At 38.4% G+C, this 15,086-nt stretch overlaps 1 protein-coding gene across 1 annotated transcript in view; it reads left to right on the top strand.

The window, feature by feature from the left end:
• Positions 1-15,086, top strand: part of LOC308687238 (uncharacterized protein) — a 52,403-nt gene that overhangs the window by 18,465 nt on the left and 18,852 nt on the right. The window lies entirely within an intron of this gene.

The following is a 15,086-nucleotide window of genomic DNA, read 5'->3' as shown; positions in this document are numbered from 1 at the left end:
TTCATTATTATTTTCAATGTTGAAAACAGTTGTGTACAGATTTTTTTTTTCAAAATGCTTTGATGAATGTAAAGTTCAAAAGAACAGCATATATTTCATATATATATTTTTAACATTATAAATGTCTTTACTGTAACTGTTGATCAGTTTAACTCATCCTTCATAAATAAAAGTACTGATTTATTTTATTTATTTCCCCCAAAAATAAAATTTTAATTATTACTAACCCAAAACTTTTGAGCGGTAGTGTTTAACGTTACAAAAGCTTTAGATTTCAGATAAATGCTGTTCTTTTGAACTTTCTATTCATCAAATACTGTACACAACTGTTTTCGACATTTAAAATAATAATGAATGTTTCTTGAGTATCAATCATCATATTAGAATAATTTCTGAAGGATCATGTGACAGTGACGACTGGAGTAATGATGCTGAAAACTCAGCTTTGATCACAGGAATAAATAACAGCTGCTTTCTATTTTAATATATTTTAAACTGTTTTAAATTGGAATAATATTTTACAATATTACTGTTTTTGTTTGTATTTTTAATCAAATAAATGCAGCCTTGGTGAGCAGAAGAAACTTCTGTTATGTGCGCGCCACAGACTGCACGCACGTCCGCTTAGAGTTCCGCCTTTTGCCTTCCGTCAATATTACGTTATTAGAAAAATATTTTTTTAGAGAATCGATTTTTTGACATTTGTGAATCGATTCAGAATCGTCCACGTCCGCATCGCGATGCATCTAAGAATAATTTTTTTCTCCCACCCCTAGATTTCATACAACAGGTTAATAAACAGTTACAATTAAGTCACTTACATTTTAGATGCAATGTTGACTGTTTTTGTTCTGTTTCAGCAGCGAAAATAGTTAAACAAAGATCACGGCAGAACCATCACGCATCACGTGTTTTCTCATAACTGAACGATTCAGCATTTTTAACGAATCGGTTGACTCAAAGATTGAATGATCAATCCATAAACATCTGTCCGACTCATTCGAACGAATCGTTTGAACGAATGAATCAATGACTCGCTTATTAAGATGGATGCCTGGCGACACCTAATGGCGGTTTAGTGTTGTTTAAAAGCATCATTCTTTCCCACATGTGTGTGATTTGTGTGTGCAACATTATCATTATTTTTCTTTCACTATTATATTAGCGATTTAAAAGCACCCACTCGTGTCACACGTCGATTAACCGGTGGGAAAATATCCTCAGACACATACCTAATAAATGTATATTTAAATACAATATTGGCCTACCTGGTAAAAAGTTTTATATACTATTTTGATGTCCTTTTGGACACAAGAGGGCAGTATAGCCCTATGTTTGCTTTTTTTGTTGAACCAAATAGCACTAAATAGCCTGTTTTAACTTTTTCATTCTTCTTGAATTGCAAAAACAGAATAAAATGGGTTTAGTTGTGATATTTGTATTCTTTTATATAGAAATAAATGGTATATAATTACATTTTTAGAAGATTTTTAGTTTTTCCTTTTTGGACATTACTTTAATCCCTCGCCATAGCAAAACCGTTTGAGATATTTATTATCCATTCACAATTTAGCATATTTAATGTAGTTTCATCATGTTGAAAAAGTTTGGTACGAATAAAATAAATAGTTTAAGAGGAGTGGCTAATAATTCAGAGGCTGATTTTGCAAAAAAATTCACATTCAGACCAAAATATCTGACTTCCTGATGGCCAGAGCTATTGAATGTAAATTAGAAAGTTGTCCGGCTTGATGAGAACAATATACAAACTATTTTTTCTTTACTGTAGTTAAAACTAACCCCCCCACTTTTGTCAAAAGCATGTTGAAAGTGACACACTTCCTGCTGCCAGTTGGTGGCGCTATAACTTTGACTCACAATAGCTACATCCATCTGATCGGCCTCTTACCACGAACACACTGCTGAAGTTTCATCAAGATCAGTTAATGTATGCAGAAGTTATTCCACTTCCGTGTTTCTCTTTTCTCGCCATAATTTCGATTCCTCGCCACAGCCAAACCGTTCGAGATATCAAAAATCCGTCCGCAATTTAGCATCCTCAAAGTCTTGACTACATGCACACCGAGTTTGAAGGGGACACGGTGAATTTTCTAGGAGGAGTATTTCACATTCCACAGCAAGCGTTTTCCAAACAACCCATAATAGCCGACTTCCTGTTGGGCTGGCGTAAAACTTGACCGGGGTAAAGTTCGGCCCGATGAGATCTATATGTGTACCGAGTTTCATATTAATTCATGCGAGCGTGTTTGATATATGGATCAAGTTTTAGAACCCCGTTCAAGGGGGCGCTGTTGAGCCCCCCAGCCACGCCCGGGTACCAGCTTCAGCCCGGCCCTGATGGCCGTGGGTTCTGACCTGTGTGCAAAGTTTCAAGAGTTTTTGAGCACGTTAAGGACCCCAAAAGCCCCTGAAACCTTGATTAACAATATAAAAGCAATAGTCAAATCCCCCCCTCCCCTCACACACACACAGACACAGAGAGAGGGAGAGAAAATTCTTCAGAAAATCCACATTCAAACCAAAATATCTCTCTTCCTGTTGGTCAGAGAGCATTAATGTAAATTAGAAAGTTGTCCGTCTTGATGAGAACAATACACATACCAAGTTTTGTTGCTGTTGATAAAACTAACCCCCCCACTTATGACTAAAGGTGGCGCTACTGAGCCCCTCACCACGCCCGTTTCTGAAACTTTGCACAAGTCTATGGGCTAATAAATGTGATGTGTCTGTCGAGTTTCATCCAATTTCAAGTATGTTAAGAGTCTCAAAAGCATCAAAAAAGAATATTAAAGTTTGAAGCGTTGCCATGGCAACAGTATTAAAGATATCAAAAATCCTTTCACAGGTCTACATCTGCCGTGTGTTTACATTATACAAATAAAGTTTGAAGCAAATCGGGTAAAAATAAGAGGGTGATTTCAAAGCATTTTGAAAGGGACACACTTCCTGCTGCCAGTTGGTGGCGCTATAACTTTGACTCACAATAGTCACATCCATGTGATCGGCCTCTTACAACGAACACACTGCTGAAGTTTAATCAAGATCAGTTAATGTATGCAGAAGTTATAACACACTTCCTGTTTCCATTATTCGCCATAAATTCGTGTCCTCGCCACGGCCAAACCGTTCGAGATATCAAAAATCCGTCCGCAATTTAGCATCCTCAATGTCTTGACTTCATGCTGACTGAGTTTGGAGGCGAATGGATGAATTCCCTAGGAGGAGTACATTAAATTCCACAGCATGCGTTTCCAAACAACCCATAATAGCCGACTTCCTGTTGGGCTGGCGTAAAAAGTAAAAGTACGAAAGTTGTTTGGCCCGATGAGATCTATATGTGTATTGAGTTTCATATTATTACATGCAAGCGTGTCTGATTTATGGACCAAGTTTTCGGACCCCGTTCAAGGGGGCGCTGTTGCACGCCCGAGTACCAGCTTCAGCCCGGCCCTGATGGCCGCAGGTTCTGACCTGTGTGCAAAATTTCAAGAGTTTTCGAGCATGTTAAAGGCCCCAAAAGTGCCAGAAAGGTTGACAGAAAAATAATAATAATAATAATAATAATAATAATAATAATAATAAATAATCCTACCGGAAACAATAGGGCCTTCGCCCTTTCAGGGCTTGGGCCCTAATAAAATATATATATATATATATATATATATATATATAAATATAGCTGCGAGCAGCGATTACGGGCCCAAGCCGGTGGCACCGCAACCCCGGTGCCTTTAGTCACCTAAAGGCACCGGGGTGGCAGTACCGCCGGCTTTGGCCCTTCATCGCTGCTCGCAGCTATATTTATATATATATATATATATATATATATATATATATATATATATATATATATATATATATATATATATAAAAGACCAAAAATATTGCTTGACTTACCTTATTCTGATTTTATGATACACTCAAAATATTCCACAACAAATCCTTTAAATTTAATGTAAAAATAAAAATGAAAGAAAGCAGTGTTGGGCTCACGTAACCCTCTCATTAGAATCAAAATGTTTCAACATTTGCGATGTATTTGGATGCTAAACTATTCTTTATTATAGGCTTTGTTCTTCACTCGTGTTTCAATATCGACGCAAAAATGTGCTTGGAAACACCACAGTGGAGCGGTGCTTACTGTGAATGTATGAATTGTACTACTGACTATTTAGAGCAGTGTAATTGTTATATGTTAGGTTGACTATTTTATTATTATATTTTATGAAGGCCATAATGAACAGGCTGCGATGTCAAGATTACAATGCTGGAATGTGTGTGTGTGTGTGTGTGTGTGTTCATGTTTTTCTATCCCGGTGGGGACTTCAACCTGAATGCATACAGACTCATGGGGACTCGTGTCACAGTGGGGACCTAAATAGAGGTCCCCATGGGTAAACAAGCTTATAAATCATACAGAATGAGTTTTTTTGGAAATGTAAAAATGCAGAAAGTTTTCTGTGATAGGTAGGTTTAGGGGTAGGGTTAGTGTGAGGAGATAGCATATACAGTTTATGCAGTATAAAAAAATTAAGGCTATGGAGAGTCCCCACAAAGATAGTAAACCGTGTGTGTGTGTGTGTGTGTGTGTGTGTGTGTGTGTGTGTGTGTGTGTGTGTGTGTGTGTGTGTGTGTGTGTGGCGTGGGCGCGTTTGAACAGTGGACACATAAAAACATACTCCGTCATTATACAGGACGACATTCAAACTGCAAAGTGTTAACTTATATTTGTGTACAGTCGCAATAAAACACAACATTGTGCTTTTGTAAAATAATTTCAAGCAATCCACCCCCCGAAAGGCGCTAATTTTAAAATTAAACTAAAATGCTCACGGCTGCACGGGCATTCATAACGGTGCGCGTCCACGGCGAGGAATGAGCGAGGAATGTTTTTCAGTTAATTCCTACTTCCATAGGAATTCTTTTGAAATGCTTGCTCAACCACTATCAATGTCAGTGCGGACGAACATATTTTACTTTCGTTTTTAAGTTGGAGATTCAAAAGCCCCCAGTGGTGTCACACGTCGATTAACCGGTGGTAAAATATTCTCAAAGTCACATATTACCTAGTATATTTTTATATAGATACAATAGGCCTACCTGATTTTGAACACAAGAGGGCAGTATAGCCCTATGTATAAGCAGGAGTAACTAAAAACTCAGAGTCTGAAATATCCAAAAAATCCACATTCAGACCAAAATATCTGACTTCCAGATGGCCAGAGCTAATGAATGTTAATTAGAAAGTTGTCCGGCTTGATGAGTACAATATAAAACTTTTTTTTTTTTTACTGTAGTTAAAACTAACCCGCCCACTTTTGTCAAAAGCATGTTGAAAGTGACACACTTCCTGCTGCCAGTTGATGGCGCTATAACTTTGACTCACAATAGTTACATCCATGTGATCGGCCTCTTACCACGAACACACTGCTGAAGTTTCATCAAGATCAGTTAATGTATGCATAAGTTATTCCACTTCGTGTTTCTCTTTTCTCGCCATAAATTCGTTTCCTCGCCACGGCCAAACCGTTCGAGATATCAAAAATCCGTCCGCAATTTAGCATCCTCAATGTCTTGACTTCATGCACACCGAGTTTGTAGGCGAATCGATGAATTCTGTAGGAGGAGTACATTAAATTCCACAGCATGTGTTTCCAAACAACCCTGAATAGCCGACTTCCTGTTGGGCTGGCGTAAAACTTAGAGCACGAAAGTTGTTCGGCCCGATGAGGTCTATAGGTGTACCGGGTTTCATATTATTACATGCAAGCGTGTCTGATTTATGGACAAGTGTTCGGATCCCGTTCCAGGGGGCGCTGTCGAGGCCCCCTGCCACGCCCGGGTACCAGCTTCAGCCCGGCCCTGATGGCCGCGGGTTCTGACCTGTGTGCAAAATTTCAAGAGTTTTCGAGCATGTTAAGGGCCCCAAAAGTGCCCGAAAGGTTGACAAAATAATAATAATAATAATAATAATAATTAAAGCTGCAAGCAGCGATGAAAGGGCCCTCGCACCCGTGCCATCAACACTCGGTGGCTTTAGGAAGACAGAGCATGGTTGGGAAATGTACATTTAAGGAGGTATATATAGTAAGAGTATGTCAAAGTTAGTAACAAAATGTTTTGTATAATGGGGATAATAGCATGCTTCATGACTCAGCTAAGTGTTGCTAGCATGTTTAGTCTGTTTCTAGCATGCTTAGTACACAATAATTATGTGGTTAGTACTGCATTACTTTGTTAACCATGTCAGTTTCTGTTGCCAGTAGGTGGCGTTATGACTATTGCTGAATATGAGCATGGATGTGTGTTCAGGACAGAACTCTTATCAAACGTGTGAAGTTTGGTGCAAATTGGAAATTGCCTTCTTGAGTAACAAGAAAGTCATGTTTCATTGAATTAGCATTCTTTAGCACTTAGCTAAGCATTGTTAGCATGTTTTAACATGTTTCTAGCATGTTTAGAACTCAATGGCATTTTTAACATGTTGCTAGAACGGCATCAACGTGTTAAACATGTCACTTCCTGTTGCCAGTAGGTGGCGCTATTACTATAAATGAACATTCTCATGTAGATGTATTCAGGCCATGACTCTTATCAAAAGTGTGAAGTTTGGGGCAGATTGGACGTTCCATGCCAGAGTTACAGCAAATTCCTATTTAATTGCAATAATAGCATGCTTTAGCACTTAGCTAAGAGTTTGCTAGCATGTTTTAGCATGTTTATAATATGTTGTTAGCATGTTTAACACTTGCTGGCACTTTTTTATATGTTATTAGGAGTCCATAACAGTGTTAAACATGTCACTTCCTGTTGCCAGCAGGTGGCGCTATGTCTGTAACTGAATATAAGCATGGTCATGTGTTCAGGACAGAACGCTTATCAAAAGTGTGAAGTTTGGGGCAGATTGGACATTCCATGCCTGAGTTACAGCAAATTCATATTTAATTGCAGTAATATCATTCTTTAGCACTTAGCTAAGTGTTTGCTAGTATGTTTTAGCATGTCTCTAGTATGTTGGTAGGATGTTTAGCACCTACTGGCATTTTTTTTATATGTTATTAGGAGTCAAGAACAGTGTTAAACATCACTTCCTGTTGCCAGCAGGTGGCGCTATGACTATAACTAAATATGAGCATGGACATGTGTTCAAGAGATAACTCTTATCAAACGTGTGAAGTTTGGGGTAGATTGTACATTGCCTTCTTGAGTAACAACAAAGTCCTGTTTCATTGAATTAGCATGCTTTAGCACTTAGCTAAGTATTGCTAGCATGTTTTAATATGTTTCTAACATGTTTAGAACTCAATGGCATTTTTAACATGTTGCTAGAACGGCATCAACGTGTTAAACATGTCACTTCCTGTTGCCAGTAGGTGGCGCTATTACTATAACTGAATTTGAGCATAGACATGTGTTCAGGCCATGATTCTTATCAAACGTGTGAAGTTTGGGGCAGATTGGACATTCCATGCCTGGGTTACAGCAAATTCCTATTTAATTGCAGTGATAGCATGCTTTAGCACTTAGCTAAGTGTTTGCTAGCATGTTTCTAGTATGTTGCTAACCTGTTTAGCACTTGCTGGCTCTTTTTTATATGTTATTAGGAGACCACAACAGTGTTAAACATGGCACTTCCTGTTGACAGCAGGTGGCGCTATTACTATAACTGAATATTCTCATGTAGATGTGTTCAGGCCATGACTCTTATCAAACGTGTGAAGTTTGAGGCAGATTGGACATTCCATGCCTGTGTTACAGCAAATTCCTATTTAATTGCAGCAATAGCATGCTTTAGCACTTAGCTAAGTGTTTGCTAGCATGTTTTAGCATTTTTCTAGTATGTTGTTAGCATGTTTAGCACTTGCTGGCACTTTTTTATATGTTTTTATGTCCACAACAGTGTTTAACATGTCACTTCCTGTTGCCAGCAGGTGGCACTATGACTGTAACTGAATATGAGCATGGTCATGTGTTCAGGACAGAACGTTTATTAAAAGTGTGAAGTTTGGCGCAGATTGGACATTGCCTTCTTGAGTAACAACAACATCCTGTTTCATTGAATTAGCATGCTTTAGCACTTAGCTAAGTATTGCTAGCATGTTTTAACATGTTTCTAGCATGTTTAGAAGTCAATGGCATTTTTAACATGTTGCTAGAATGGCATCAACGTGTTAAACATGACACTTCCTGTTACCAGTAGGTGGCGCTATTACTATAACTGAATGTTCTCATGTAGATGTGTTCAGGACAGAACGCTTATCAAAAGTGTGAAGTTTGGGGCAGATTGGACATTCCATGCCTGAGTTACAGCAAATTCCTATTTAATTGCAATAATAGCATGCTTTAGCACTTAGCTAAGAGTTTGCTAGCATGTTTTAGCATGCTTCTAGTATGTTGTTAGCATGTTTAGCACTTGCTGGCACTTTTTTATATGTTATTAGGAGTCCATAACAGTGTTAAACATGTCACTTCCTGTTGCCAGCAGGTGGCGCTATGACTGTAACTGAATATGAGCATGGTCATGTGTTCAGGACAGAACGCTTATCAAAAGTGTGAAGTTTGGGGCAGATTGGACATTCCATACCTGAGTTACAGCAAATTCATATTTAATTGCAGTAATATAATTCTTTAGCACTTAGCTAAGTGTTTGCTAGTATGTTTTAGCATGTCTCTAGTATGTTGGTAGGATGTTTAGCACCTACTGGCCTTTTTTTTATATGTTATTAGGCGTCAAGAACAGTGTTAAACGTCACTTCCTGTTGCCAGCAGGTGGCGCTATGACTATAACTAAATATGAGCATGGACATGTGTTCAAGAGATAACTCTTATCAAACGTGTGAAGTTTGGGGTAGATTGTACATTGCCTTCTTGAGTAACAACAAAGTCCTGTTTCATTGAATTAGCATGCTTTAGCACTTAGCTAAGTATTGCTAGCATGTTTTAACATGTTTCTAGCATGTTTAGAAGTCAATGGCATTTTTAACATGTTGCTAGAACGGCATCAACGTGTTAAACATGTCACTTCCTGTTGCCAGTAGGTGGTGCTATTACTATAACTGAATTTGAGCATAGACATGTGTTCAGGCCATGATTCTTATCAAACGTGTGAAGTTTGGGGCAGATTGGACATTCCATGCCTGGGTTACAGGAAATTCCTATTTAATTGCAGTGATAGCATGCTTTAGCACTTAGCTAAGTGTTTGCTAGCATGTTTCTAGTATGTTGCTAACCTGTTTAGCACTTGCTGGCTCTTTTTTATATGTTATTAGGAGACCACAACAGTGTTAAACATGTCACTTCCTGTTGACAGCAGGTGGCGCTATTACTATAACTGAATATTCTCATGTAGATGTGTTCAGGCCATGACTCTTATCAAACGTGTGAAGTTTGAGGCAGATTGGACATTCCATGCCTGTGTTACAGCAAATTCCTATTTAATTGCAGCAATAGCATGCTTTAGCACTTAGCTAAGTGTTTGCTAGCATGTTTTAGCATGTTTCTAGTATGTTGTTAGCATGTTTAACACTTGCTGGCACTTTTTTATATGTTATTAGGACTCCATAACAGTGTTAAACGTCACTTCCTGTTGCCAGCAGGTGGCGCTATGACTATAATTAAATATGAGCATGGACATGTGTTCAAGAGATAACTCTTATCAAATGTGTGAAGTTTGGCGCAGATTGGACATTGCCTTCTTGAGTAACAACAACATCCTGTTTCATTGAATTAGCATGCTTTAGCACTTAGCTAAGTATTGCTAGCATGTTTTAACATGTTTCTAGCATGTTTAGAAGTCAATGGCATTTTTAACATGTTGCTAGAATGGCATCAACGTGTTAAACATGACACTTCCTGTTACCAGTAGGTGGCGCTATTACTATACCTGAATTTTCTCATGTATATGTGTTCAGGACAGAACGCTTATCAAAAGTGTGAAGTTTGGGGCAGATTGGACATTGCCTTCTTGAGTAACAACAACATCCTGTTTCATTGAATTAGCATGCTTTAGCACTTAGCTAAGTATTGCTAGCATGTTTTAACATGATTCTAGCATGTTTAGAAGTCAATGGCATTTTTAACATGTTGCTAGAATGGCATCAACGTGTTAAACATGACACTTCCTGTTACCAGTAGGTGGCGCTATTACTATACCTGAATTTTCTCATGTATATGTGTTCAGGACAGAACGCTTATCAAAAGTGTGAAGTTTGGGGCAGATTGGACATTCCATGCCTGAGTTACAGCAAATTCCTATTTAATTGCAATAATAGCATGCTTTAGCACTTAGCTAAGAGTTTGCTAGCATGTTTTAGCATGCTTCTATTATGTTGTTAGCATGTTTAGCACTTGCTGGCACTTTTTTATATGTTATTAGGAGTCCATAACAGTGTTAAACATGTCACTTCCTGTTGCCAGCAGGTGGCGCTATGACTGTAACTGAATATGAGCATGGTCATGTGTTCAGGACAGAACGCTTATCAAAAGTGTGAAGTTTGGGGCAGATTGGACATTCCATGCCTGAGTTACAGCAACTTCCTGTTTCATGGCGAAACATCGAAATTTGTCAGGCCGCCGAGGACCCGCCCTTTGACGAAAACTCAAGATCTTCGCAATTTAACGTCGCAAAGGCCTTAAGATTACACTCACCAAATTTGAAGATGATCAGATTAAAACTGTAGGAGGAGTTCGTTAAAGTACGAGGCCTGAAAATGGCAAAAACTGCACAAAAATCTGAGAGGAAGTTCAAAATGGCTGACTTCCTGTTGTGTTTAGGGCTATGCTCCAAGAGACTTTTTTGTAGGTATTAGGTCATTACATGTATGTACCGAATTTCGTGCACGTACGTGGAACGTTGCGGGAGGCGCACTCCGTTGAACTTTTATAGGTGGCGCTATCGAGCCATTTTGCCCCGTCCAATTCTGAAACCTATATCAGATGTAAATTTTCGCCAGTTCTGACGCGTGTGCAAAGTTTCGTGAGTTTTCGAGCATGTTTAGGCCCTCAAAAATGCAATTAAATGCGGAGAATAATAATAATAATAATAATTAAAGCTGCAAGCAGCGATGAAAGGGCCCTCGCACCCGTGCCATCAACACTCGGGGGCTTTAGGAAGACAGAGCATGGTTGGGAAATGTACATTTAAGGAGGTATATATAGTAAGAGTATGTCAAAGTCAGTTACAAAATGTTTTGTATAATGGTGATAATAGCATGCTTCATGACTCAGCTAAGTGTTGCTAGCATGTTTAGTCTGTTTCTAGCATGCTTAGTACACAATAATTATGTGGTTAGTACTGCATTACTGTGTTAACCATGTCAGTTTCTGTTGCCAGTAGGTGGCGTTATGACTATAGCTGAATATGAGCATGGATATGTGTTCAGGACAGAACTCTTATCAAACGTGTGAAGTTTGGTGCAAATTGGACATTGCCTTCTTGAGTAACAACAAAGTCATGTTTCATTGAATTAGCATTCTTTAGCACTTAGCTAAGCATTGTTAGCATGTTTTAACATGTTTCTAGCATGTTTAGAACTCAATGGCATTTTTAACATGTTGCTAGAACGGCATCAACGTGTTAAACATGTCACTTCCTGTTGCCAGTAGGTGGCGCTATTCCTATAACTGAACATTTTCATGTAGATGTTGTAACAACAATGAGAAGGAACCAACCACCGACTCATCTTCTTTTTGAATATTAATTCAAATTCTCTGCTTCTCGATGAATGAGGGGGGGGGGGAAAGACTTGTTCAGAACGTCTCATGATCCTCATCCATCTTGTCATCGGGGCCAGGCGCCAACCAGTCGGGCTGTTTAAAACTGACCCCCAGCACTAACGAAATAACTGGTCAATACTATCTTTGTTGCCGAAATTACTGATTGGTTAAGAGAAAGACAGAGACCAAGGTCTCACACAAGAGTCCTCACGAACCAGAGCCATAAATCACCCAGTCTCCAGAAAGTCTGCTTACCAAAGACTTTTACTGGTTAACTTAAGGAAGAACTGGTCAACGTTTGATAGTTTTGCAAGACGAATCGGTTTAGAGATGATTACTGCTGACCCCTGCGGCCAACGGACCCCATCTTGGTCCCATGAGAGATGAACAAAACCTCTCTTCAGCAAGAACTATCCATGACCTCAGATTGGAATGTCTAAACTTTGCACACCAAAAAGACTTTACCTATCAAGATCCATAGAACTCATTCAAGAACAATTTTCAACGGACTTAAAAACATCATACATCATTCTATGTGTTTCTACGATATATATGTGTCCGTTTAATATGCTTTGATCCCATATAATTCATGTAATTGTTATAATTATAATTATTAGACGTGTGAATGTGTGAAGTGTGTACTGTTTCATATCAATGCTATCTTACGAACACAAATAGCAAGATGACGGGAATTAAATCTGTTTAAAAATGTTCATATTCTGATAATTCGAAATCATGCCTAAACTGCATCTGGTCTTTTAGTTTCATTAGAAAAACCCCTCAGGGAATACATGATTTATGACTTTGAAAACAAAGAACAGTGTCTAAATGGTCCGCTCTCTTCAGAAGGGGAGGACAAATTTTAGTTAAAAACCTTAGACCCAAAACTCTCTGGGCTCTCTCTCCAAGTTCGCTCTCGGGAGTCCAAAAGTTAGTTCGTTCAAAATGTTCTGATACAGAAGAGCTCTCAACGAGTGCAGAAAAAGACGGAGACGGCAGACGATGGTTTTAGTAACCATGTAACGTTAACAGACGAGCGGATCAACCCAAATTAATATCAGATATGGGTTAGATTCAATTTCCAGTCATCTAGCTCCTTTCCGTATCTTATTTTCTTTCTTTCTTTTGTGTTATTCTTCTTTTCCGATTGAAAGTCTCGGTTTTAAGTTAAGTTTTGCTGCAAAGTTTCGTTCCACGATTCACGGCTGCAACGCACGCTTTCAACTTCAAAGACGCATCAACCATCCGCGACCGCCAGCCACACGTGACTGGTCCTCGCCCCATCTATCCAGGCACGAGGAGACTATAACCAACGAACGAACCCTGACGCTGACCAAAGGAATTCCCAAAAGGAACGCAAAAGCAAAGACGCAAGTAGACTACCTCCAGACTAAAATCTTAACTGGTGTTTTGATAAATGTAATAACCTGTCTAAGAAACGATAGAAGGGTTAAATTAATGATTGATGGTTCGTTCAGGTCATGTCTTACAAGTGCATATAGAAATTCGGAATTTCCTTCCTCTTACCCTTAAACCCATTCTTCCCAAACTCATTCTTCTGTTTGTATTTCTTTCTTTATTACTCTCTTCCTTTCTGCAACCTGTATGAATGTGTGTGTATGCGTGCGCGTGTGTTTGTGTTAGTTGTTAGGATAATCAATAGAGTCTTGTTTGTGTTAGTTATGAGTTAGTATATAATCAATAAAGTATGGTTTGTATTTGAAAAGATATTGCTTGTGTATGTGCTTATCAGATTTATTGTCTTGAACTTCGATCAAAAGTTACCTATGCTTTTACCCTATTTCTTAATTTACTGTTAGGGGGTTATTCTTTCTTGGCCAGGAAAATATTATATTTCCTAGAGTTAATAATTGTCTATGCCTTCTGTTCATTGGATGAACTGATAAATGATCATATTATTGATTCTGTTACAGTAAATTTTGAAAATAATTAAATTATTAATTATTGATCATAATTCGTTATGAATAATAATTAATTATATTTATACGTGGGCGTATAAACGCTACAATGTGTTCAGGCCATGACTCTTATCAAACGTGTGAAGTTTGGGGCAGATTGGACATTCCATGCCTGAGTTACAGCAAATTCCTATTTAGTTGCAATAATAGCATGCTTTAGCACTTATCTAAGAGTTTGCTAGCATGTTTTAGCATGTTTCTAGTATGTTGTTAGCATGTTTAACACTTGCTGGCACTTTTTTATATGTTATTAGGAGTCCATAACAGTGTTAAACATGTCACTTCCTGTTGCCAGCAGGTGGCGCTATGACTGTAACTGAATATAAGCATGGTCATGTGTTCAGGACAGAACGCTTATCAAAAGTGTGAAGTTTGGGGCAGATTGGACATTCCATGCCTGAGTTACAGCAAATTCATATTTAATTGCAGTAATATCATTCTTTAGCACTTAGCTAAGTGTTTGCTAGTATGTTTTAGCATGTCTCTAGTATGTTGGTAGGATGTTTAGCACCTACTGGCATTTTTTTATATGTTATTAGGAGTCAAGAACAGTGTTAAACGTCACTTCCTGTTGCCAGCAGGTGGCGCTATGACTATAACTAAATATGAGCATGGTCATGTGTTCAAGAGATAACTCTTATCAAACGTGTGAAGTTTGGGGTAGATTGTACATTGCCTTCTTGAGTAACAACAAAGTCCTGTTTCATTGAATTAGCATGCTTTAGCACTTAGCTAAGTATTGCTAGCATGTTTTAACAAGTTTCTAGCATATTTAGAACTCAATGGCATTTTTAACATGTTGCTAGAACGGCATCAACGTGTTAAACATGTCACTTCCTGTTGCCAGTAGGTGGCGCTATTACTATAACTGAATTTGAGCATAGACATGTGTTCAGGCCATGATTCTTATCAAACGTGTGAAGTTTGGGGCAGATTGGACATTCCATGCCTGGGTTACAGCAAATTCCTATTTAATTGCAGTGATAGCATGCTTTAGCACTTAGCTAAGTATTTGCTAGCATGTTTCTAGTATGTTGCTAACCTGTTTAGCACTTGCTGGCTCTTTTTTATATGTTATTAGGAGACCACAACAGTGTTAAACATGTCACTTCCTGTTGACAGCAGGTGGCGCTATTACTATAACTGAATATTCTCATGTAGATGTGTTCAGGCCATGACTCTTATCAAACGTGTGAAGTTTGGGGCAGATTGGACATTCCGTGCCTGTGTTACAGCAAATTCCTATTTAATTGCAGCAATAGCATGCTTTAGCACTTAGCTAAGTGTTTGCTAGCATGTTTTAGCATGTTTCTAGTATGTTGTTAGCATGTTTAGCACTTGCTGGCACTTTTTTTATATGTTTTTATATGT

Source organism: Scardinius erythrophthalmus (assembly GCF_964197995.2).
Source record: "Scardinius erythrophthalmus genome assembly, chromosome: 2".
NCBI classification, from domain to species: Eukaryota; Metazoa; Chordata; class Actinopteri; order Cypriniformes; family Leuciscidae; genus Scardinius; species Scardinius erythrophthalmus.
Note: the sequence above shows the minus strand (reverse complement) of the source record. Positions and strands in the feature narration are given on the sequence as shown.